At 41.1% G+C, this 24,443-nt stretch overlaps 1 long non-coding RNA gene across 2 annotated transcripts; it reads left to right on the top strand.

Moving 5' to 3' along the window:
* On the top strand, positions 1-23,929 carry LOC134419068 (uncharacterized). Of its 2 annotated transcripts, XR_010027965.1 has the most exons (5): positions 1-106; positions 11,652-11,754; positions 15,140-15,329; positions 18,719-18,767; positions 22,339-23,929. It is a non-coding gene; the product is annotated as an uncharacterized LOC134419068 (long non-coding RNA). The 2 variants fall into 2 exon arrangements; XR_010027964.1 differs by lacking the exons at positions 15,140-15,329; positions 18,719-18,767; positions 22,339-23,929 and adding an exon at positions 13,447-14,903.
* Positions 23,930-24,443: the final 514 nt, after the last annotated feature.

Here is a 24,443-nt window from a genome sequence, read left to right as displayed (position 1 = left end):
GTGTACTTTGCTGCCTGTGTGAAATGGAGCGTGTGCTGTAAGAGAGCTGCCCAGAAGCCTCTGCCAGCACTCATCAGCCCCGTGCCACCAGGAGCCTGAAGCAATGGTAAGCCTTGCCTATGGATTAGCCAGATGGGACACAGGGTGGGGTGGGAAGCTGGGATCATTTTGACCTGATGAACCAGATCATCCGGATGCATTTCAGCAGGGCATATCTGTGCAGGCTGCTGCTCAATCCCAAGGCGAGTGCCTGCAGCCATGCTCCAGTTTATCACGCAGCCTCTGACCTGGGTCAGATGTCTTTGGTGAACTAATGCCTCCCAGGCACACCCCTGCCTGATTTATGTGAACGTTGGACTGGGTGAGATCAGTGAGGGAAGGTAGTGTTACAGCATCATCGTGTTTTCATTTGGTGGATCCAGTTTGCTTTATTCACCTGTCTTCTTCCGCCATTGCAATGACATTGTTTGTTTTGGAGGGGGTTGCTTTCCCAATCTTTGTCCTATCCCAGAAAATGGAACAGCTTTTACTTCTGTTATGATGGTTTCAGAATGAACCTAAAGCATGGGACCATATTCTTACTTTTTTTTATCCAGAAAACCTTTCTATTGAGCCTAAAGTCCTACTCTTAAAGGAGTGGCAGAGAAAACAGGATCAAGCTCAGGTTTCCATTTCTACACATATTTGAAGAGCCAAACCCTATTTCTGCAGAAACGAATGGCTTTAAAATGGCAACAAATAAAAGTAGCAGTCAAATATATAAAATTTGATGGTAAAAGTCAACAGTCCGTCAGTGTTACATAATTGTCCCCATACATTTGAGAAACTCAGCCTGCCCTTTCCAGCCAACCCAGCCTTGCCCTTTCCTGCCAGACTGGAGGCCTCAAGAACCTCCTCTGCAGTTGTACTTCAGCAGTAATCCCAAGGAGCATGTTTTCCTCTGGTCAGACTTTCAGTTTTCTATCAGAGTACCTGCCTTAGAGACTGGCTTCCTTCTGTGTGTAAACACAGCACCTGATCTTGTGTGCTGCAGTGACAGAGTGACAGCAATGGTAACACTGACATTTCCTTTCATAACTAAACCACATTTTTCTTCTTGGGTTAAGTTTATCACATTTCTCCATTCATACACTCTGACAGGTCATGGAATGCCTTCTTATTATAGAGAGGGAAAATGGCTCTGATTTTTTTCACAGGTGTTAAGGTCAAAAGGGACCATACTGACACCTCTGACAAAATACAGAACATAGAGTTTCTCTGAGTGAGTCCTGTATAAGGTCCAGTAATCTCAAGAGGAAATAATAAAAAGGTTTCTAAGACATTCAGTCTTGATATAAGAATTCAGGTGGTGAAGAATCCACCCCACTCCACAGTGAGATCCTCCAATTTTTAATTAACTTTGCAATTAAAATTTTGTACTTCAATTCCAATAGCAATTTTTCTAGCTTCAGTCTTACATTGCCAGATCTTACTGCTAGGCTCAGTAGTAACTACTGTGAAAAATGCTCTCTCCCCACAGAGATGGGGTTGCCCATACTATCTTTGATAATCTAAAATTACTTATCACCTTATATTTATTAGACTTAAAAAGGATGTTTTGTTCTTTTTTTCGGAGTCCTTTACAATACCCCTAAAACAGCAAACTACTGACTTTTGTCACTTGGCAAACATAAATAAGGTTATTTGGGGCCTCTCCAGTTACTCTCTCTAGAGAATTTTCATACCAAAGGTCCTCCTTAAAGTAGCCAACTCCTATATGTGGAAGCTTAAATAATAGCTCTGCCTATTTATAGCTAAGTTAAGTTTTCCATTTACTTCCATCTTGGTCTTGTGTGTAACCTCTGCCATGCCTGCCATTTCTGAGCAGTGAGCACCCTGGGAATTCCTGTGACTGTGCCCTGTAGTGCCAGGGCATTCCCACTACCTGGGGCAGAAAACTGACAGCACATAGGGAAAAAAAAAAAAAAAGGCTGCTCAGAGGGAGTCACTGAAGAGCAGGTGGGGTCTCTGAGCAAGTATGAATTAGACATGGTTTTCTTCATTTCAGTTTCTCTGGTCATGGTCATAGAGACAATAGAGACGATGAATTGATTGATAACTGTTTATTTATAAAATCATACGCCTGAAAAAGGTTATGTGGCACTGGACTAGGCACAAAGGGAGAAGCTCTTTCACATGGAGAGTGGATGCAAGTGGCTTTAGGACTTCTGTGTAATGCATGAGCATTTTGTGAGAGAAGTAAAGGGAGAAAAGTGAGAGATTCTTGACCCACTGATCATGCCTGCTCTTGGTATTTCCACTACAGTCACATTTTATCATATAATCTCTTACAGAGATTTTATGGCTTAGCCAAGGACAAAGTGACCTTCCAGAAGATGTTCCTGGTCACTCAGCTGCTGCCAGCTCTAGCACAGGAACTATGCTCAGGTCCCTGCCCCAAGAGGTGTCCAGGAATGGAGAGCTTCAGAGTTCTAGGTTTGGCTCTAACATCTACTGCATTTCCAAAGTCCCTGAATTTCAATCAGGAATAGCAATAACAGAGCTCTTAAGGATGGGGAAACAAACAGGGCTGGTTTGCCAAGGGCTTCAAGCCTACTTGTAAAAATTACATCATTGGTTTAGACAGAGTGCTGGAACCTGCCTATGTCTTGATAACTGATTAACATCAAAGAGAGATAGGAGGAGGGATCTTCAGTTTCTGCTGTATCTGAAACAGCCACCCCCATGCCAGAGGCTTTGAATTTTTAATTTGCTGCCCTATCAACACCCAGAAGGGTGGGGCTGGGAAAGGTTTTCCTCAAATAGATCATCAGCAGATAGGGCTGAGCTTGTTCTTGGAGGAGCCCTGCAAGGTAGGCATAAAGAAGGGGATAATTACTTCACAAGTCAAATGTGTGATATCACCAATTCCAAGGACAAAGGGAAGGCTTCAGAAATATGTGTAGAAGAAATGGTGGGATGGAACAAAAGAGACTTTACAAATCTGGACCCAAGCCTGGAGGGGAGGAGGCCCATAACTCCCTCCCAGTGAGCTAACATTGCCCAGTTGCATCTCTCTATACCCCCTTCCATCAACATGCATCAACTGGCCACTCTCTATCTGGGTCCTAGTCCAGTCAAATGAACTCATGATTTTCCTAGTTTGAACCTCATTACATACTCTTGCTTTTTTTCAATTCAGTCCACACTTGTTCAGCCCATATCCACACAGTCCAGTGGGACAGTCACAAGTAACCCTAATCACTGAGTCATATTCTGGTCCAGTAAAAGCTGAGTTAAAGTATTTAGAAAATGCATCAGCATAGCTATTTGCCTCAGAAAAAAGTGTGTTGGAACAATAAGGCTTTGGGGGGAAAATATTAGAATATCTACATAATTTTCAACAAAAATCTCAAATTCTTAAAGGCTGCATGACTGCATGGTGGAACATTAGGACATGTTGTCTGGCCTATTATCAACATTTTGGTCAGTTATCTCTAGGGCAGGGCACTGGACAACTGAGAATAAACTGGCTAAGGAGCAAGCTGGAAAACAAATGTCTATGGCTAATATCTTACTAAGAACTTGTTTATATAAACAAACATAATTATTTACTAGTGGGGCGTTTAAGGATACAACAACAAAGAATTTTGTTAAGAAGAAAGATTAGATTTATTTGGGATCATGAAAAATATCTGCATTACCATAAATTAATGAGGACTTTGTCTACACACTTACTTGATTTAGGCTGAAATTCATAGAGCTGGTAGCTAACATTTATTCATTACTGTTTTTCTTATAGGAAATCTGAAATAGGAAAATTTAAGAAGGTCATTAGGGACAATAAGTGAGTAAGGTTGATGTTTTACTTAAAAAAAAAAAAACAAACCCTAATGAGAAAGGGAGTAATTTCTCTTCCTGGAATATCACAAATAGTAAACCAGAACATGGTAATTTCAATTATTGGGATAAATTACAAGAAAAACTGCCACAAATCAAAATAACATCAGATTAATTACTAACGTGAGATCAAATAGTGGCTATGTCTCTTTGCCACTAGAGGGAAATGTATAGATCAATTTATAGACTGTTTATCAGGAATGTTTTCATTTTGCATTGTAAACAAGATGGGTCAAAGCCTTGCCTGAATGATTTCTTTTCCAAATGGTTATATATTTTTAAGCAGAGAATTTTATTTAGAAATGAGAGCTGGAGAGCTCATGGCATCGAAATCCTTTCTATGATTAATTGCTATTGTTGCTTGGAAATTAATTTCCCAGACATTAATTTGACAGAATGGCTCAGGCTGGAAGGGATCACAGGGGTCATCTGCTCCAACCTCCCTGCTCAGACTCCTCAGGGGTCATCCCACAGCACATGGCACAGGATTGTGTCCAGATGGTTCTTGAATATCTCCAGTGATTGAGACTCCAGCCTCTCTGGCCAATCTGCTCCAGTGCTTGGCTGCCCCCACAGTAAAGAAGTTCTTCCTCATATTCAGGCAGAACTTCCTGTGCATCAGTTTCTGCCCTTTGCCTCTTCTCCTATTGCTTGGCACCACCAATAAAAGCCTGGCTCCATCCTCTTGGCACCCTCCATTTATACACTTCTAGACTGTATTTGCTCCACTACAGTTCACAGCCTTTGAACTTTATCTTACTTTTGCCACATTGAACTCACTTTCCTTTTGGAAATACAGAGTACTCTCCTTGGGACAGTGAGAAGGGCACACTGGCCCAGGGTCAGCTCAATCTGCAGGGTTGCAGAATGCCTCTGCTCTTTTTCAGCTCTGGCATCAGCCACTGGCTGGGTCACTCAAGTAACCCCTCTGTGACTTAAGTAAGCATATAAATCCCCATGAAATATAACCAAGGAGATTGTTTAAATAAAACACCACTACCCCTGCTGATTATTTCCATCTGAGTAGACTGACACTTTGAGCAAATTTTTTTAAAACATGTACTTCCAAGATAAGCATATAAATACAGCTACTTTTAGTGATTCTCAACATACAGCACCTTCCACACACAGATTTTTTTTCCCAGCTCTCCAAGGGCCCCAGGGAGCAAAAGGTCAGTATCCTCTTCCTTGTTCACTTCCCACACCCTGCTCTCCGCCAGGTTGCTGGGCTCCACACTTCACCCAGGCAGACACACTCCGGCTTCTGGGAACCCCCCATGCCACAAGGAATTCCTGCTCTGCACAGGAATGGGTGCAGTGTCCTCAGAGATGTGGCCTCTTGATTGGTTGGCAAGCTTGCTGGATGAACTTGAATTAGAAACATATGCCACCAATACCTGGCCCAGGCTCCTAATTCTTCATCTTGCTCAAATGAAATAATGTTGGACTAACCATACAGCATAAACAAAGTTGATTTTTCAAGTTGAAATTGGTTATTTTAAAGTCATGACTATTCAGTAGGAGCAGTTTTGAGAGTAATAGTTTTGGGATGCTTGAGGGGTTTATTTTATTTCATACAGAATATTAACCCCGTTGACTCTGGCTTCTTTACCTTATGGCACCTGTGCTGGTTTTGGCTGGGGTAGAGTTAATTTTCTTCACAGTAGCTGGTATGGGGCTTAGTTTTGGGTTTGTGCTGAGAAGTGCTGATAACACAGGGATGTTTTAGTTCCTGCTGAGCAGTGCTGACACAGAGCCAAGGCCTTTTCTGCTTCTCACACCACCACACCAGCAAGTAGGCTGGGAGTGCACAAAAAGCTGGGAGGGGACACAGCTGACTAAAGGGATATTTATTCTGTGCCATAAGGCATCCTTCTCAACAGTAATGTAGGTGGGGTCTGCCCTTTGATGACTGGATGAGCATCATTTGATTGGTGGTGAGGAATTTCACCTCCAATTAATGTTTCCATTTTTATCTCATCTTTCTTGGATTTTACTTTTCTATGTCTTTGTTATCCTCCCATTCTGCCCTGCTGCTCTCCATTTATTGATATTGGTTTTGTTACTATAAATTATTATTAAAATTATATTTATTTTAATTATTATACTGTTTTTATATCAACCCACATTTTCTCACTTTCAGCCTTCCCATTTCTTCCCCCATCTGGCCAGGGAAGGGGAGATGGGTGTGAGTGACTGTGCGGTGCTTAGCTGCTAGCAGGGGTTAAACCACAGCAGTATCACACCTTGGATGTCAATTGGTGAGAAAAGCCACTGTAAAGAACAGCCCTGAAGAGCAGAGCCATTGCTGTCTTTTGAAGGCCACCTGAGCTGGCCCTGCTTTGAGCTGGGTGTTGGACCAGATGATGTCGAGGTGCCTTCTGACCTAAAGAACTGTGCAAGAAGCACTGCTTGCTTTGGATTTACTTATATAAGGTATGTTTCCTCTGTGTCCATGAACAATATTGTGAGTGTAACAGACTCCTCAGTTCGGCTCAACTTATCAGCTGCTTAAGACCTTTAAAGGAATTCCTGAATCAGTGAAGATTTCCTTACTACATAGTGTCAGCAAAATTACTTAAAAGCTTCAAAATCTTAAAAGAAAATAATTTAAATACATCTATTAGTTATCGGGCTCACTTCTCTGATGGCATGTGAATGCCATGAAAAAAAAAAACTGGGAAATTAATTACTTTTTCTGTTTTGCTCTCAGTCTTTATTGGATAAACCTTCCTATTCCTAGGATAGAAATGTATTTAAAACAGCAAAGAAAAGGCATTGCAAATGTCCACATCTACCACAGGTGAATTCAAAGCTTCAGAAGGGCACAAATCACCCTTGTTTGCTGTGGAAGCACAGGGGGGGGATCAGGACTGCTCTGTGCAAGGGCAATCAGAGCATCAGGAGGGCCCTAAGAGCCAGATCAGATTGTCAGACTTTGGGACGGGAAACAGAAGTGTGAGGGATGATCCAAGGAAATACACAGTAAGACAGCAGCAGCACTTGGCAGCAGTGCAGAGGATGTGTAATCCAGGCCTCCTGACAATGTCTAATGCCCTTTGCACTGGTAACAATAACCCCCTTCTAAACCAAAGCTAATGTTTGTCTGAGCCTGCTACATCTCCCTGGTTTGTGTAGGATATCCTTCCCAGTCACCTTCTACTGCACCTCAGAGTTTCTGTCCTCACGGCTTTCTCTTGTTAGAGCTGAACATGATTTGGCAACATAGCACCAGGGAGATAATTTCTTTCTTTAGACAGTAGCTTGACAGCACAAAACAAGCTCTGAAGGCATAGAGTCCTTCTGCAGGGAGCACATAAAACCCCTGCTGGCAGGTGCCTCAGTAACTGCCACGTGTGTCTCAGCAGACCTCAGCTCGGGCGCCATCAGATGGAGCTCATCTGGCAGCATTGCACTGAGGCTCTCATTCTCTGTTAAATTTTGTGTCATTCTGTGACACTTCTACATATCCACAACTGTGACCATGGCGTTCACCCTGATGGTGCTGACAAGACTCCTGCACTGAGGAGTCTGAGATATTAGAAGGATGTGACAACCACACCTGTGACACCTGGCCACATACAGGAATAAGTGCGTAATTAAACACTTTCACACGATGATCTGTGTGGGACTCTGGCTGCTCCAGTGAGGTTTGATATAATTGGATTAAACAGTGATAAAAGGCCACCAAGACTGGAAGATCAAAGCCCAAAACCTTGCTTAGGAGGTTGCCTAATAAGTTAGCAAAATGCCTGAATGTCTTTGATTCACCTCTTTGCCATACATTAGGTAACAACACTTTCTCTACCTGACCACATGCTACTTTTCAAAAGGCATTCTGCTCCATTCAAAGCAAAGTTGATTCTTTTCAAGATTGGTATTGCACAATATTGGTGGGGGAGGGTGTGAAAGGCAGGATGTTAGGGAGGACATCATCTGACATCCAGGCAAAGGGTGCTTATTTCAGCTGTAAAAGCAACAGAGGCAATATTTTGAAATCCAAACATCTCCAGAAACAGAAAGAATGATGGTTCTCCCTTTATAATACATGTTCATAAATAAAATGATTGTTGACAAATGAGTTTTAAGCCCTGTCTTGGTTTGAAAAGACAGGTATCTGCTAAGGAAGGCAGGAGCTTCCCTTGAAATGGAAAACAAACACCCTCCCTCTGTATCATTATAATTTTGAAATTAAAGGACTCACAGGCAAAGATACAGGAGTAAGAATAACAGTTCTTTACTAGGAAAAATAAAAATAAAATGCAGTAATATGAAACACTACTGACAGAGTCAGAATGTGACCTAACACCCTGTGGGTCAGGGTGTTGGTACCTGTCCCATTCAATGGTGGCTGCAGCCCTCCTGGAATGACAGATGTGGTTCTGTTGAAGCAGTGATCCTGTAGAAGGGTGGAGTTCTCCTCTGAAGATCCAGGGGTGGTGTACATGGGCCTGGTCTTCCTCTGAGAATCCAGTAGAGAAGAAAGCTACTCCTCTGCGAATCCAGTGGGAAAAGCCTGCTGTGGTGTTCCAAACCTCAGATTATATCCAGTTAGGAATGCCTGGCTCCTCCCCCTGGGTGAAGCATCTCCCAATGGGGTGATGTGATTTTATCAGCCACGCAGTCACACTCAATGGCCCATTAACAGAAGAGATCTCCTGGAGGGAGGATTGGTTGTGGAAGAGATAAAGAAAACTGCCCCACCTGGATTTAACAGATGGCAATAGAATACACACCCCTGACCACATCTTCCATTTGCAACCTAAGACAAGCCCATCAGATTTAAGAGAGGTGAATTTTTAAATTGGCAGAGAGCCATTCATTTTCTAGATTCAAATTCATCTAAACATGTAGCTGTTGCTGGAACTCAGCTTTCATTCTCCCTCTTGACTATAAACAAATAAATCAGTACAAATTTTGTACTGGACCTCATTGATGCCTTTTGGCCTGAGTTTGGTTTAGTAAATGAAGGGATATGAAAAAAAAACCAACCTTTTTGTACCAAAATCAAGAAAAAGTAAATAACTGAAAGGAGCATCCAAGCGCAGCCAAAAACTATTTCCAGTTGTGAAATCCCTGAATAACCAGTCCAGCTTTTTATGATTGTTATGAAGTTCTTCATGTAATGATAGAGAAGCATTATGTGCAGCAATCAATTGCTATGGTTCTTTGTTTTCTGGAATTTTGTTTTGGGGGGAGGTTGACCCAGTTAGAAGCACAACAAGGCAAACTACTGCATTTGATTTATAACCCCTCACATTGCAGGTGTGAGAGAGCTGGGAGCAGTCACATGGAGCTTCATTATCCAGCACTGTAAAGCAGCTAGACTTTGTGAATTAAAAGAAAAAACCTAGTTTTCAAAACAGTCTACTCGATTTTTTTTTCTTCTTCTGAAGTGTAAGAAGTTGAGAAGGCTGTAGGCCACTTCATAAGGACTGCATGAGTAGCACTGATTATGTGTCCCTGGAGAGGCCAAGAAAACAGGAAAAGGAGCCAGCCAAGAGGCATATTTAAGAGAAGGTTCTCAAACTTCCCTATTACCTTTGGGATTGTTTCCAAATTCTAAAGCTAAGAAAGAAAAACCTGGACTTGGCAAAATAAATAATCAACACTGTACAATATGTGGTGTCCCAGGATGATTTGTGACATTTAGTAATACTGTATGTCATGAACAACACTGAGAGAATAATCGACAGAAATACAGATGCTTGAAAATTGCTTCTAAGACCACTTGTAAATGAACAATTAAATCAAAATTTTGCCCATTTTATAAGCAGTGTAACACAAAAGCCAATGTTTTCTGTTCACAAAAGAGCTATTGCAAAAGGGAAATCTCAAAAAATATTCTTACTGGATATTACTTGGAAGGGATAATTTTGATATTTTTCATGATTTGTTATTTTAATTTTAAGATGGTTGTGACCAGGAGAAATTATTCTCATAATATAATTCCTTATCATTAATTATACTTAGAGTGGTCTTACTGGCACAAATATGCAAGAAAAGCAAGTTTAGTATTTTACTTCCTCCTGTAAGAACAGATGGTTCTTACAATTGTTTTCTCACAGATACCCTGAATATACCCAGTTTAAACCTAATCTAAACTGGTCATGTGTATGGGGCACAATCCTTAAGCAGTAAAATAGGGGAAAATGGCTTTTATCGCCTATTCTCCACTGCTTAGTAGGGTTTTTTGGTTGTTTTTGTTTTTTGGGGTTTTTTGTTTGGTTGGTTGGTTGGTTGGTTGGTTGGTTTTTTTTGAGACCTAGTGGAAAAAAGACTTTTCTTTGTATTGGAAATTTCCTTCAACAAATATTTTTACACTTTTTTAAGCATCTCAATATGTTTATAATGTCTAGCAAAAGTAAAGTTAGCATTTATTTGCCATAAATCTGTAGCTTTTATTGATAACACTTCAGGAGAAACTTTTCTATGATACCTAAGCCATGTGCAGCATTTAAATATCTGTAATTAATGTCATACCATGAAAGGTGATGTAATTAACAACAGTTATAGACTATGGTTATAGGACTAATGGACTTTTAGAAAGCTATTTTTGTCAGTAGAATAAAAGAGGAAACAGAAATTTGCTTCCAATTAAGATTTTATATCTTTATAATAAGCTTGAGCTACACTTCAGCCAAGTTTGAGGGAATGTTACCATGTGGGAAGGACAATGTCCATGGTGAACAGAGGCACTACCTGCTGGTTTTTGGCTATTTCCATGGCATCATTTACTTTCTAGCACAGGTTATGTGCTTGGCTGCTGCTATGCACTATCATGTATGCAATATGATTAAAATGCCAGCAGCACACCTGCAATAAACCTGGATAATCCTTACCCTAATACTTTTAAATTCATTGTGGATAATAACTATATACACTCCAGGATTATCTCAGATTTAAATTTTCATGCATTTTCATCATACCTCTCAACAATTATATCCCTGTTACAGACCAAATAGTGTCTTTTGCACATGCATATTTCCCGGAGACTGTAGTAGAAAATATGCAGGAGAAAAAAATGGCCCAGTGCCCCAGCAGGGAATCTTGACTGAGTTTGTGTTTGTGCAAGAGAGATGCCCAGTCTGTTACAAGAGGTCTTAACACTACCTAAATAAAATACAGTGAAAAAAGTAAAAGGTACAGTGCATGAAGTCAGAATAAGATTTGTTTGAAAATTGTAATCTGATTATCTCTTACATGTTTTCCCATTCTAATGCAGACTACATCTTTGTTAACATAGATATTGAAGGGAATAATCCCATGTTCAGCTGTATCCTTACCAGATCACCACTGCACACATTTGCAGTGACTGATACCTGGATTCTGCTCTCCCTGGAGCCCTTTCTTCTTGTGTGCTCCAGGGCCAGCCCGGGCACTTCCCTGCTGTTACATGGGTACTTTCCATGGCACACATCCAAATGTAGTAAAGGTATCCTCCTCTGCTCCATCAGCCCTGCCACCCTTTGTCTGCTGATGAAGGACTTTTCAAGGACACTGTGAATGCCAAGCTGACAGCCTTCCAAAAAACTACATTCACTTCCATTGCTGCTACTTAACAAATTAATGCTTAATATGGTGTTTGAATAGTGGTAGACCATGGTCCACATGCTGTCCTGGCTTAATGGAATAATGAACTGGAGATGTGTATCTGCATATATGTATGTGGCAGAATAACATTTTGCACAAAAAAAAGAAGGATTTTCCCAACCTTACTTTAAGCATCCTCCTTATTCTTCTGGCTTTAAAATTTGCCAATGTATTTACAGAAACAAAAATCTCCTCACCAGGCTGAAGACTACAAAATCTGTGACAAAGTAATCCTGCTATGGTGTGTGCAGAGAAGCAGAACCTCAGGGGGACTCTGAGGAGGTGAGCTTTGTACCACTCACATTGTAAAAATTGTTTAGAGCCCACTTCTGACAAAAAGCCTGCAACTTTTGTTTTGTAATTTTTGTAAAATATTGCCCAGAGAGTTTGTGGATTCCCCATCCCTGGAGATGTTGAGCACGAGACTGGATGGGGCTCTGAGTAACCCGGTCTAGTGGAAGGTTCCCTGCCCATAGCAGGAGGGTTGCCAGATGATCTTTAGGGCCACTTGCAATCCAAACCACTCAGATTCTATGAAATACCAGTTCCTCTCGTGTTTATCTAGCAAGATCTGAACTCTTGCAAACACAGGGGGTCCAGGAAAGTGGAGTGTTTCCTCTCAGCAGAGTGCATGGCAGGCACTGTGTCAGAAGCTGCTCTGGCTGTACCACTAGGTTGGGGAGGAAAGACTTATGCCTGCCACTTTGTACCTGCTCAGGGGACACCCAGCCACCACCTCTATTATGATAGAGTTCCCAGGAAAAACAGGAGGAAGTATTCTTTGTTAAAGATTAATTTGGCTCATGGTGGCTCTTTGACATTGAAATAAGTAAGGAGGCATAGAAGAGCCTTTGCTCTTTGCTCTTGAGCTAATAAAAAATAATAATTTCTGGGAGAGCCAGGCTCAAGTCTTTTCCCCAGGTGTCCCCACATCTTCTCAACATAACTTTTACCCTCTGGAATTTTCCTGCCTCTCCCATTTCATGGCCCCTCCTCCCAGGCCTGGCTGCTGCCTCCCTCTCAGGCAGCCCCGGGCTGAGGTATGGGTGCCTTTGCAGGCACTGCTCCCACTCCAGTGCTCCCCACCCCTGCCCAAGGCAGGAACTTACCCGAGGACAGAGATTCCTGACTTGTGAGGCACACACATGCTTGGTGCCAGGAGGGTGGGAAGGCACTCTCAGCACCTTTAGGGGTGCAGCACCATGTGTCTGCCCTTCACCCTCACCCCGACCTGCTCACAGAGAGAACCTTTCCCCAGAGCCATTGGAGTGCCTCTTGGCCCATTCCCAAAGGAACTGAACACTGACCCCTGAAGATGGTGGTGATACCTCTTCCACTTCCTCTCTGGGTTATTTTTGAGAAGTTTCTCTTTGCTATTTGGGGAAGGGCTGGTGTGTAGATGTAGAGCCAGGGCTGCACAAATCTATGCATTTCCAAAGTTTTTTGTTCCTTCTTAAATAATCTAAAGGAGGTTAGAAGCTTACAACTGAGGTTTTAAAAGGAGAGGAGAAATTCACATAAAAATGCTCATAGAAGAGTATTATCAGGGCTTTATACAGAAGGATGCTTTAAAAAATTCTAATATGTATGAAATTAATAAGCATCTTCTCCCTCAGTATCTTGATTCATACCTGAAAATTTATGTTAGAAGGTATTTTACAAAGCATCTCATAACTGTTTCAGCTTTAGTGTAGAGTTCAAGTTATAGTAGAATAAACACCTGAGCAATGTAAACATGCATGACCTAAGAAAAGGAAAGAAAACCTAAGCATGAGGCTAAGAAAAGGAAAAAAAGTGCTGTTCTTCTTTCTCAGTAGTTTTTCCTCTAAGGTATATTTTTTACCCCCAATACCTAATCAAAGAGGCTTCTTAATACTTTGGTGCTAAGTTATGGCTCCCCCATCAGAGCATTGTTAGGCAGAAGACAACAAGGCTGTTTACTTTCCCTCCTTATTGTTTTGCTTTTTTTCCTAGATAAACCATAACCTGGCTGGCTACATGATTTGGGTGCCAAAAGGAGGTGTTTGCAAGGCCTGTAGTGAGCAGGCATGTTGTGGTGGCCTCACTTCTGCAACCTAAAGAGCTCAGTGAAAGCTGTGGCAGTTCACATCACCCCACCTTCCAGCTAACCTAGGAATATTCTGCCCAGTCTTGCCTTGTGCAAACCCACAATACACCCAGCACAACAACTTGCTGCAGCACTCAGAGGAAGTATAAATTCAGTTCTCAGAAGTGAGGAATACTTGTGCTCTCAAGCCAGTGATTTTCAGGCATGTTTCCAGAAATATATTATTCTTCTTAAGAAGGATATTCTCTAATACCAGGCTTGGAGATTTGCAGAGTGATAGTAGTATAGCCCAAATGAACAATTAAAATTTGGCAGACTACTATTCACTTCCCATTTAGAATCACAAGAACAATGTCAGAGTTTTATTTGATTAACATCCACTATCTGTAGTGATCAAAGGACTATGTCTAAAAAATTAGCATTTTAGGAGGTCTTTGATAGTCAGCAATAAAATTCTCATACTTAGTCTGAAATCATTCCCATCTGCATTCTTTATTTGCATATAATTTATGAAGTATCATTAATGAAATCAAACAGATAGTAAGCACACCTAAAGCATCCATCCAACACAAAACAGAGACTCCAGACAATTAGGGTAACTGCTATTATTTTGCTTCTCTGCCCTTCCTGTAATTAGTATTGTTTGTAGTTGAAACGGGAAAGAATCAAAGACTTTTCAGAAAATACTGTTTTAGTCTCACCTTCACAATATATTGTTCTAATCACACCTTATGCTTTGTAGGTGGCTTCTGAGCAAACTAAGTTTGACTCCCTTCAATGGCAGTCTATGATTAATGGCTTCATTATGTAGTTCATGTCCAGGAAATGAAAATTTTTACTTCAGACAGAGTTCTACCTGCTAAAGGATTTATTCCAATATTATCAACAGAAATCAAAGAACATTACTTTTACAGCAAACACTTTTCTATTTAAGGGAGCAGGATTATTTATTGACCATCAGTATCCTGCAGAAGTCAGGGAGCACAACAGGTAAGGAACAATTAGTGTAGCAAGAGTTGGCTTCAGCTAATTTCCAACACCAAGACTATGCAGTATAGAATATCCTTTTATGAATATGAACTTTATAGCATATTGCATTAGCCTCCTAATACCACAGAAATGTTTTATTTGGGTTTATGCAGTTTTAAAGAAGACTGTTAAGGACATATCCATCATTTATTACTTCTGATGGAAAATTGTATTTCAACAAATCAAACTTTTAATAGAAGAAAATTGTAGGTATTTCACACTTACACACACACACACACATTTAAAAAAAATTGTATGAAAAAAGCACAAAGTTTATACCTTTCAGACCGGGACTGAGTGTTTTCCATTAGGAGTTACAGACCAGTTTTCATCTGGGAATAAGTGCCCCTGTTCCCACCTCTCCTCTGAGCCTGGCTGCCTGGCCATAAACACACCCCAGTGCACCTGCAGGGACTGTGCTGAGCAGCCACCTCCCTGAGCAGCCAGCTTGGCCCACACCTGCTGCAGCAGAAAGCTGCATCCATGGAAAACCCGCAGGAGCTGAGCATGGAACTCGTGCCATGCCATGAGGAGGTGAGGGGCTGTCTTTTGCTTTCTGTGTCCTTCCAGCTGCAGCTCCTCTGGGGCCATGAGAAGAGTGTGCGCTGCCTGGTGCACACGTGGCTCACCACAGCCTCGGGCTGCTCCTTCACCAGGGCCATGAGAGCACAGTGACAGCCCAGGGGAAGTGGTGGCCCCTTCAACAGCAGCTTGAAGATGCTCACTGGAAGAGAGGAGCTTTCATGTTCCCAGGATCAAGGTAGGGCCCATCCTCCTGCATTATTCTCAGACATTTCAAAACAGGAAAGGCCAACATTTTGTCATAGTTGATGATGTCTTGTCTTTCTCAGTGCTCAAAGTAACTGGTTCACAAATACAAGAACTAAAGCTAGTGATAATAGAGCACGCACTTACACTGAGCAGCATTTACCTGGGATGTGATAAGAAGTGATCTCCTTCATGTGTCTAATAGGGACTACTTTCAATCTAATCAGTAATTAGCTGGCCAGTATAATTAGAGCCTTTGGCACTAGAATTAATGGCACTGTTTTCTCTTACTGAACTCTGGAGCAGGGAGATGAAAAGCAGAACTGTGAATGCCTCAGTGTATCAGAAATGTATTCTTTCATTCCCTGCAAAAGTGAAAGACTGTGCAGTAGTACCCATTGCAGACTCCAGTGTCCCACAGCAATAGTCACAAGCAGAGAAATCTGCCCACAGCCTCCGTCATCTATGAGACACAGATAGACAAAATTTTAAAATTGACATTGAAATCAAGATTCAAAAATGTTGTGGCAACCTAAGCAAAACAGGTTTTCAGAAGTCAATTTTCCAAAGCAGCATACAGAAAGCATGAAAGCTGGCAATCACTCAGTGATTTGCAGGAACTTGATAGCATCAGTGTAGACTATCTTACAACTTGTCCATTCTTGCATTGGCAGAAGTGGCAGTATTTCTTTTCTGAAATTAATAAATTATAATGCCAAAAGAAATACTTAAAATAAACTTTAAGCAATATTTAAATAAATCTCATGTTTGGCAAATTGCTCATGTGCAGAAATGAAGTAGAATAGTCCCACAATGACCCGATGCAACAGTGGATTAAAGGACAGTAGCAGAAACTGAAATTTGCAACAGTAGTGGTTTTAGGTTTAGATTAACTGCAAAGGATTTCTGCAAGCATTCTGCAGGTTCTGTGCAACACAGTGGGACCCTGAAGTTTCAAGATGAGTTAATGACAACTCACCTGCATGTCAGCTACCCACAGTAGTACATAGAATATGGAAAGACAGCAAAATGTGACTAGGAAAACACATCCAAATTTGTCTCTCTGGGATTACAACTGTCTCGATATCTTGTGCATTAGTGATACCACACATAAGATGACAAGGGTTTTTCTTATGCACTGAAATGTTTACAAGTTAGATATTAGCCATGTGAAAAATTGACTCCTGCAAAGTGTGTACCACTAGTCCTCAGAAACCTGTTTCAAAGAAGAATTCAAGTTAAAGCACAATAGTTTTTGAATAATCACACATTCCCACACAGAATTCCCAAAACTGGTTAGGCAGGTGAATGATGCAGAGTGTACCATTTTAACTCAAACCTTTAAAGCCTTTTGTCAAAACTGTCAATATCTCAGCATGTGAGTGTGCTGTGGGTGATGATATCACACCAAGTAGACAGTTGCCATTACTTAGAAGTGCTTCTCCAAGGATATCAAATCAGGCTATTGAAGATGCACTGCTAATAAAACTGTCCACACATTGTAGGGGGATACAATATAAGAAACTAAAGGTAGTATAGAAAGTAAACTTACCCCTTAAGGAGTTGCAGCTGAGCCAATTATTAGAGATTTGGAACAGGCCTGACTTTAACAGGCCACAGCTGTAGCCAATAAGCAGAGTGTTATAAAGGAGTGGATTGGTTGGTTGAGGGGAACTGGAGTCAGCTGGCTCCTGTGAGGACAAGGAAGAGTCAGTGCCTAGAGGAGATGACTGTGAGAAACATCAAGGTGATACAAAGCTCTAGCAATATGATAATAGAACTCTTGCACTATAATGACAACAGCACATCATCATAAGGCAGGAGTACTGTAATTCTACTGGTCTTCAGTACAAAATACCAAAGCTGATTAATTTTGTAGTTATGAGATATCATTTGGTCCATGTGTTTGCTAGCCTAACACTGACCCTTCTCTTTTTCTGGCTGAGGGCATGCACCCAGAGCAGCACTATCTGTGCTGCTGAGCTGCCAGCCCTGGGGAACACCCTGTCCCTCTGGCAGCACCTTCTAAGGCAGCTCTGAATGAAGAGCAGCATGTACAGTGCCTGACAGGAACCTGTGAGAGTGCATCAGCATCTGCTGGTTAACCTGCTGCAGTCAGTAGCTGTATGGGGATGGTTTGTATGATATGTGTATTAACTGGGTTTAACTGAAGCACAAGATCTTTCCCAGGCTTTATTGAAAATCCTTCTGATGAGAAAGGAAAGCCTTTTACATCCCCAGTTCACCAAACAGCCATCTTACTCAAAGCATCAGCACAGCTCTCCAATAAACTGCATTATTTTCCATGCTTAAAGAGCACATGTTGACTGGCAGCAGCTGAGACATGATAAAAGCTGCCCAAGAAGCATGAAAAGTGGCATCAGACTGTGTGAGCCTTCAATAATCCACTAATCTTTTTGAACACATTCTTTTGTTTCGGCAGACTTTAGTCATTAGACTTGACACGTTTCACATACTACAAAGCTGATCTTTATTTGTAGCTGGCTAATCCTCAGTTTGAAGAAAGATTGATTTTTAAACTAATATAAAAAGGCTGTCAACTTAAGCAAGGAGGCTCTGTGTTTCTAAGCATATGATATATTTTGCTTTTACAGCATTATCAGAGATAATGCAAACGATAGGTAGATTTGCATAAAAGGGAAAATGCATATACTGTGAGCACAAAACTGCTTCACAGCCAATGATCAAAGTAGAAATGGGTTTGTTTCTCTGTGAACATTTACTCATGGTCAGTTAGATAACAAATCTGTTTTAGTAGGTATGATTCTGCCTTTGTCTTCTGATTCTGCCTTTGTCTTCTGTAAAGACAAAGGTAGAATCATAGAACCATCTAGGTTGGAAAGCACCCTAAATATCATCAAATCCAACTGTTAACCCAGCACTGCCAAGTTCATCATTAAGGCATGTTCCTAAGTACAATGTCTACATAACCTAATAAAGTCAGGAATAAAACTATAGGAGAAGTATCAATTAACATCTATTTTGATGCATTTATGCCTTAACAATAAAATTTAAAAATAAGGATGTGTTTTTAATGTTAGTATTCACAGAATAGCCTATTTTGGCACAACTATGTAGGATTTTCCATTAAATATTTTCACTAAACTAAATATACAATGCCTACTAGGTCCTGCAGAATTAATCAACACTTTTTACAGGTTTCCAGACTATTAGAAAGCAGGTTATTGTGAGGTCATTGAAAATTAGTTATTAACATTGGGTTTTTTTGGTGAGCATCTCTTAAGAAGTCCTTTAACTATACTTTTTAAGTTCTCAGAATAGAGTTTCATTATTTCTTCCTGATGTCTGAGTTTTAATCACTGTTCGTGTCACTGAAAGTCTTTCAATTTCCATTAACAGAACTGAACTCATTACCAGGGCATAAAGATGCTTCAGGCCAGACCACACAGTAAGATCCCATTCCTTTTCTGATCCTTGTTTTCACCTATGAATGAATGCTGAAAATCCAGGAGGGAACTGTTTCCTGCCTGAAGAGGGGTCTGGGAGAGACTTTGAATCCATCTTCAAGGTTTCTTCATCTGAAGATCAGGCCTTTTAAATCTGCTTATTGAATATAAATTTATATATTTAATTCTAAGTTGCCCACATTCATTCTTGCTAACTGGATGCACAGTAGTCACTGATAGATTCAAATGATGATAGTTTTAAAATGTGCACACAACATTGCATTTTGTGACAAGCTTCTAGTGGCCATGGCTGCAGACCTTATACAAAACTGAAATAAGTAGAAATAAGTTATTATCTAGATAATTAACTTGAATAACATTTTTAACCCTTCATTGATGTTACCATTTTATAACCAGATTTGCTTTGCTCTTCCACACTATTTATTAAAATAGTCACCTTCTAAGCTTTTGAAAGAATATGATCACTGATGCAGTCCAACTCCTAGGATATTTAGACAACACTTTTTCTCAGTAAGTCAGGCCAAGATAAGAACTGCAGCAAACCCTGAGGCTTGCTGTACTGTCCAGATGTTGAGATTTCAGTAGAAGATGAGTGCTTTATCCTTAAAGCAATGGGATTTTCCATGTAAAATGCAACTCTTATGATGATAACAGTACACAAAAACCTCTGTGTGGTTGATCAGCGCATAGTTTATGCCACACTTTGACAATATTTTAAAACTTAGGGAAGAACTTTACTTATGTACAGATGTGGGGTTCTGCTGTGCACTATAATGAATTCACCCAGTGGAACTTTAATTTGCATACATTATCCTATTATCATGCCTCTCCCAAAACTTTATTAGCTTGAGTGTAATACTGCCTGAATGTAGTTAGACTGCTTTCAGAAATTAGTTATTTCATGCAAAGCCAGTACAAAAATTACAGATTTTTGGAGCTTTGTTGGGTCTTCCCAAGCATATTTTTCCATGTTGGCACTTGTATGATCTTTATTACCGTCTATACTCACTAATACTATATTTAGCCTTTTACACCAGGAGATTCTCATCAGTGTATTATATATTAATCAGAATTATTAATCAGTAACTTGTCCTGCATCAGTACACAGCAGAATTTGTACATGGAAAAATGCAAGTCATTTAATTCACTCCAGATGGGAGATGGATGGTAAGTGTGAAAACTCAGCAAGAATCAGAAATGAAAGCCTTGGCTAGTAGTTTTCCTTTTATTTAAGCAAAATGGGTCAGTGTCTTATACTGACTGCAAGGGAGAGGTGAGAGAATGTGAAAGTTGCTCAATGACAAAAAGTAGAAATCTCTTCATCCAGATCCTGCTTGGGCTACACAGCTTTCTCCTGAATTGACTATCTTCAGAGGTATCAAACTAACTGAATGACCTCTTTAGTCCCAGGCCTCTGAGGGTTAAGATGCCCATAACATCAAATCCAGCCCTGTGGGGTCTTGGTCTCTGAAGCCACATTGATCTGTCTATTGCATCCCCTGCAAGGTGGCTCCTGAACTGAGCCCAGGGACACAGCCACAGTGGGAAGGATGCAAGGTCTTGGTCAGGAGTCCAACAGGAGCTGCTGTGCAGAGGCAGCAATGCACTTTTGGTGCTTCAGGCAGGAGGGAAACAATCCCTTACCCACACTTCTGTGGCTCTGACACAGAGTGCCTGAAGACCTTGAATGGCTGATTCTAGTTGCAAGAGGGTGCTGTCCATAAGAATGATTAGTTTGTTATTTGTTGTTTCACTGCAGTCTAGTAGTGCTATGCAGAGCACCCTACAGGCACAAATTACAGTCCTCACTCTGGTCAAAAAAAGATTGCAATCAAAATTTCAAAATATATTGGGCAGAAATCCAACGTTAGATCCACCTTTCTTTAGAAAGCGTCTCTCTCTATCAAAGTGCCCTACACCAATTCACTGTGAGCTAAGCTCTCCCCACCCTGAATAACAGCATTAATTAAGAGAAGTTTTTTTGGCAAATTGCATTTCATACTGTTGCTTAGGTTGACCTAATTTGTGCTTGACAGTCTCTGTAAGGAAAGTTAGTCAGTGAAGAATAAGACATTGCATTGCAGTAAACAACTCAATGCAGGCAATATCTGGGCAGTCTAAAGTAGCCATTTGTAGCTCTTCAAAGTTAAAACCAAAAAATGGTCTTTCTTTGTTGCTAATTTTATAAGTACTTTGTAGGGCAAAATTAAATAGTGTATTTGTTGCAGCACAAGTATTGCCCGAGATGTGTACAGAAAACTGGTGAATCATTTCCTGTTTGCTGCATTGTTGCTTCACAGCTTTCCCTCAGCAAGGGAGTGATGTTGCCCAAACAACCTGGGAAGCACATCTGGGCGCTCAGTGTCACCCAGTGTCATGGTCCCCTCATGGCTGCAGGGAGCTGTGTGCTGGGGCAGGCACAGGGATGGGACTGGAAGGAGCTGGGCAGGGATCAGTGCCCACCCAGCCTTGCTCTGTCCTGAAAACCTGCACAAGGGGAGGAGGCACTACTCCATGATGCAGGTGGCTTGAGGAAGCCCACTCTCCCTGTGATGCTACTGATAACAAATGGTTAGAGGGAAGGGGGAGCCTTCAGTTCCTTTCTGGGCTTACCTGGCATGTGGATGCCCATTGCAGTCCAGTACAGGGAACTTCAGCAGTCCTTACAGACACACAAAAGGCTGTTGAAGTTGAGCCAGGAATGTCACACTGGCGATAGCAAAGGCCCAAGTCTGTAGCAGGGTCCTGATGTGTGTCTGCACTAAGTACTGAGGTACACTGCATGAAGTAATGCAGGTGTCATGCTCAGAGTCGCTCACTGCTGCCTTTGCTGAAGCAGTGCTTGGTCACTGGCAGGCACACAGTCACAGAAACATTGGTTAAAAGAGGCCTGTGAAGGTCATCAGCTCCAACCTCTTTCTGGAAGCAGGACTACCACCAGCACTGGCTGATAGGTCAGCGGTGACTTTGGTCAAATCCTGTAAGCATCCAAGGACTGAGACCCCCCCTGCCTTCCCAGACAACCTCTTCCAGTGCTGCACTGCCATCCTGGTGGAAATGGTTTGGTTATGTCCAGTCAGAATCTCCAGTTTGTGGCCATAGCTGCATGTTATATCCTCTGCCAGCTCAGAGAGATTCAGTTTTCTCATTTACTTCTGACATGTCAATATCTTCACTAAAGTCAATAAATACTCCATCTAGCCTGCTCCTCCCATTAGTATACATAGTCATTTCCTCACAGACTACAGTCAGCTTTGTCAAGGATTTACCCTTGGTTTGTCTTTCCATCTTTATGTAATAGGAAATGATCCCCAAGATTCATCAAGCTTCCTGATCTTTGTTTTTAAGGGCTGAGGTGAGCCTTACTTGTCTACAGCTCCTCTTCCCAGGCTTCCTTCTTGCCTTGACTACAGATGGATGTAACATTAGCCTTTTTCTAGTAAGAACAACAGCTTCCACTCCCTCAGTTTTACTACTGTCTTCATCTCAGCAGTTGTTTAGTAACTTTTCTAAAGCCTCTCACATTAATTGTGTTTTATACATATTCTACAGACTCCTGCCACTTCAAAATCATTCCTGACTGTTCCTACCGGTTTCCTCTTGGAGAACATACCATCCATGTCCCTTACTTCCTTCATTTTGAAGAAAGCTGCCTGGTTGGAACACAAGTTGAGAGCCACTGAAAGGAAGGATAGTTATGCAGAGAGAAAATTAACATAGACTGATGATAAACACTGGTTGTCTTCTTTTCACTGAATAGAGGTTAACATTTTCAGCCTGTAAGATATGTTTCAAGACTTGATTATTTGTTCCAGTTACTTTATTGTGTCCTGTATTTTTTTTTTTTTGGGGGAGGAATATAGCCTGCCAATTGCTGTTGCAACCAGCTTGCCATAATTTACACTTCTCTTTTGGGTACTAGAGACAGTGTTTCATGAAAGAAGCATTTTCTAAATTACAGAAATTACCTTAATGGTTATTATGCTTTACTCAAGTTAAATTCTCTCTCCCAAAATACAGAGTTTACTTAACATAACATAATTAATGTTTTGGGCATGCCAAATGCATATATATACACTATATAGCTGAGTGTAAAAATCCAGGAAACGCTCCTTATATGACTTCACCAAGCCATTCATATATCACACAATAATAAGGATGATAAATAACTGAATATAGAATTTACATCACAGAAGATTTTTTTTTATAAAACAAGTTTCTTTAGTCTCTTAAGTCACAAAAGTGATTCTTAAATTTTCTGCTTGCTGTACATCTGATGTAAAACTGGTTGCTTCATTCCTATACTAATAGCTGAAATCTATACCTGAAATGAGAATATTTAAAAAAAAATGCAGAAGTCAACAAGGGCAATCAATTATATTTACTTAGGTTGTTTTAGACTTCCCTCTGACAATTCAACCATTAAATCAGTTAATGGAATGAAATTAATTGTATCAGAAAATCTGCCCTGTGCTTTGTATGTTACCTTAGCTTTTAGTGTGGGCTATGCAAGTTACCAAGAATTAGCTGCCAGCTTTCACTGTTCATCCTTCAGAGTTAGTTTAGTGAAATTTGTAGAGTTCTCCTCTCTGGGCTCCCAGTCAGCTATCCTGCCCTATACATGCTTTTTTTCCAAGGCACAAAACATGAGATCATGCCAGAAGGAAAGCTGCCTGTGCAACACAATATGAGGAGAGCCAAATATTTCTGCAGCACTCTAGAAGCTGCACATGCAGTATGTGATGCATGGACATGGGTGGATTAGGGATGTGGTACTTAGTGGAACATAAATGTTCTGGTTTATGCCTGGTCAGCATCTACACTCCCTACACACCCAACAGCCTGTGCTCTGATCTAATAGTTGCAGCACACTGGAAGTAAAAACAGCAATTGTACAAGAAAAAAGATGAAGCCAGAGAGACTGAACAGTGAATAGGAATTTCTGACAGTCAGTACTGGATGTGTGTGACAGGGAAAGAGAGCACGAGAAAGTCAGAGCCTCTCAGAGTCTGAATGTACGAGCCCAGTTTTTGAAAGAGGCATAGCTAATGCACTGCACCCATGCACCAACCCTGCTCTTCCTGTAGGAACTAATTCTGTCTGCTGTAATAAAAAGAGAAAATAAATATTTTGCTGTCCTTAATCACTGTGTTCAGATAGTTCTTGTTAGGTTTCTACCATGATTGCTTCTTGCAGGGTTGACCATTTTCCTTTTTCTTCTCCCTAAAAGAATGGTGTCCAGCTGTTATCCTGCTCCCTTTCAAGATGATGACACATGAGTGCCCAGAAGTCTTCCTTCCCTGAATTATGTAGGGTTGTCAAGTCACAGATAACTACTTTACCTGCTACTTTTCAACATGCAGGCACACAAGAATTTTTTACCTCCAAAACTGTTTACTCAGCACCATCCTCTGCAGACTTTGCCCTCCTTTCAGCCTGTCAGGGGTGGAAAGGAGACAAGCTCAGTCTCAAGCTGATGCTTTCAGAATTGAGCTGGGAAGCTCTCCAGAAGGATATCCTGCACAGCTGGAGCCCTGGACTCCAGAAGGGCTGTTCTGAGAGCCCAGCACCATGGAGGACGGGTGGCCAGAGAACAGGAACTTCAGAGCCTTTGTGTTTCTTTAGCAGCAGTGGAAGAAGTAGAACCCCTGTGAAAC

This window comes from Melospiza melodia, chromosome 5, assembly GCF_035770615.1.
Source record: "Melospiza melodia melodia isolate bMelMel2 chromosome 5, bMelMel2.pri, whole genome shotgun sequence".
Classification (NCBI taxonomy): Eukaryota; Metazoa; Chordata; class Aves; order Passeriformes; family Passerellidae; genus Melospiza; species Melospiza melodia.
The sequence above is the reverse complement of the archived record's forward strand: the minus strand, read 5'-3'. Positions and strand labels throughout refer to the sequence as shown.